A 2,951-nucleotide genomic window follows, 5' to 3' on the forward strand; every position below is an offset into this window, starting at 1 on the left:
CATGCACCTGGAATGTCCGGACCCTTAATGGGGAAGGTGCCTCTGCCCGGCTGGTTGATGTCCTCGTAAGGACAAAAGCTGACATCACCGCCATCCAAGAAATGCGTTGGACGGGGCAAGGCAAGCAATGTCCGGGCCTTGCGACGTCTACTACAGCTGCCATGTAAAGGAGTTGGATTTGTGGTGGGAGAGAGACTCCGTCGCCGAGTACTGTCGTTCACCCCGGTGGACGAGCGTCTAGCCACAATCCGCATCAAAGCGAGATTCTTCAACATCTCGCTTATCTTCGCCCATGCCCCGACGGAAGAGAAGGACGAGGTATCCAAGGATCTCTTCTATGAGCGCTTGGAGCGCACATACGAGCGCTTCCCCCGTCATGATATCAAAATCGTGCTTGGCGACTTCAATGCCAGGGTGGGCAAGGAAGGGATCTTTGGAACCACCGTCGGAAAATTCAGCCTCCACGACGAAACGTCCGACAACGGATTGAGGCTGATCGACTTCGCCGGGGCCCGAAACATGGTAGTATGCAGTACTAGGTTCAAGCATAAAAAGATCCATCAAGCTACGTGGCTGTCTCCGGATCGGAAAACGAGAAACCAAATCGATCATGTTGTGATAGACGGAAGGCACGCTTCCAGTGTTTTAGACGTACGCACACTCCGAGGCCCAAACATCGACTCGGACCACTATCTTCTTGCAGCCAAGATACGCACCCGCCTCTGTGCAGCAAAAAATATGCGCCCAAATATGCAAGGAAAGCTTAACGTCGAAAAGCTGCAATCACAACAGACAGCCAGCGCTTTCACTACTCGACTCTCACACCTGCTCTCAGAGAGCACTCTTCAACAAACCGACATATGCGAGCAGTGGAACCACATTTCCCGCTCATTAATTACAACTGGTACGATGAGGAGTGTCAGGAAGCTGCAGAAAAAAAAGATGCCGCCTACAGGGCCACACTGCGATCGGGCGCAACGCGCGCTATGTGGGACCACTATAGGGATCTGAAGAGCGAAGCGCGACGTATTTGCCGCAATAAGAAGAGAGAGGCCGAAATACGTGAGTGCGAAGAGCTTGAAATGCTGGCCAACAGGAAGAATGCCCGAAAATTTTACCAGAGAGTTAGGCGACTTACGGAAGGTTTAAAGACCGGGGCGTACTCCTGTAAGAACAATAATGGCGACCTAGTAACTGATGTCCAGAGCGTACTTAAATAATGGAGGGAAAATTTTCCGCCCTACTAAATGGAAGCAGCACGGAAAGTTGTGGAGAATAAGAACCCGAGCCCGCAGTCGATGCTGACGGAGTCGACGTTCCACCGCCTGACTATGACGAGGTACGTATAGCAATAACGCGGCTGAAAAACAACAAAGCTGCTGGAGCTGACAGCCTGCCAGCTGAGCTATTCAAGTACGGCAGCGAGGAGTTGATAAGGTGCATGCATCAACTCTTGTGCAGAATATGGTCAGATGAACGCATGACCGACGACTGCAATTTAAGTGTGCTCTGCCCAATCCACAAGAAAGGTGACCCCGCCATTCGCGCCAGCTACCGCGGGATTAGCCTTCTAAGCATAGGTTACAAGGTCTTATCGAGCGTATTGGGTGAAAGACTGAAGCCCACCATCAATGAACTGATTTGGCCTTATCAGTGTGACTCTAGGCCTGGCAAATCCACCATAGACCAGGTATTCACAATACGCCAAATCTTGGAAAAGACCCGCGAGGAAATTATCGACACTTACCACCTATTTGTCGACTTTAAAGCCGCTTTTGACAGCACTAAAAGGAGTTTCCTATACGCCGCTATGTCTGAATTTGGCATCCCCTCAAAACTCATACGGCTATGTAAAATGACGTTGAGCAATACCACCATTTCCGTCAGAATTGGGAAAGACCTCTCCGAGCCGTTCGCCACCAAACGGGGTTTCAGATGACGGGGGCGACCTCCTTACATGAGACTTCTTTAATCTGATGTTGGAGAAGATAATAAGATCTGCAGAACTGAACCGCTCAGGAACAATTTACTACAAAAGCGTGCAATTGCTGGCTTATGCCGATGACATCGACATCACCGGCAACAAAAACCTTTTCCATGTTGGATAAGGAAGCAAAGCGAATGGGTCTAGTGGCAAACGAGGACAAGACGAAGTATCTCTTGTCATCAAACAAACAGTCAGCGCATTAGCGCCTTGGCACCGACGTCACTGTTGACAGTTACAATTTCGAGAAAGTAGAGAATTTCGTTAGTTAGGAACCAGCATTTATAATAATAATAATAATAATATCCCAACGGTTTTTACCCTCCATTCCCGCCCATCCGCATGACGTACGGAACCAGTATTTTCAATTTTTGCGCCGAGTCACGATAGGCAGGATTTTGTTAAGTGTCGAGATCTAAAACTGTACAGCTACAGAACTAAATTCATCAGCCGATTTTATGTCTTTATTTTAATGATTCATTTATTGAGAGAGGACAGTATCGATTTCTTAATGCTGAAAAGCGGATCTGATATATCAAACGTGCTGGAATGAGAGTTAAAATTCTGGCATAAGCAACGGAGTTGGTCGTGCAATTCAAAACTAGTTTTACAAGCTTTCAGAAATAGGGGGCAAAAGTGTCTTGATACCCGGGAGGGAACATTAAGGCTAACTTCGCCAAGAAGAAGCGGACTTGAAATTGAGCCTGTTAGTAATTTAACTATAAAAATTGTACTAAGCATTTGCCTGCGGCTGGAAAGTGTAGGAAAATTAATAAGTTTTAATCGGCTCGTGGTGGAAGGTTATATTGAGAATCCCAACGGAAATTTCTTAAAGCAAAAAGTACGAATTGTTTTTGAATTGATTTTATCTTGTCTGAGTAAATTTAATACCTTGGATTCCAAACCACCGAACCGTATTCCGGAATTGGCCTAACTAATGTTGTAAACAGGGTTTTAGTGATATAAG

This window comes from Rhagoletis pomonella, unplaced genomic scaffold (assembly GCF_013731165.1).
Source record: "Rhagoletis pomonella isolate Grant_MI unplaced genomic scaffold, Rhpom_1.0 Rhpom_scaffold_00042, whole genome shotgun sequence".
NCBI lineage: Eukaryota > Metazoa > Arthropoda > Insecta > Diptera > Tephritidae > Rhagoletis > Rhagoletis pomonella.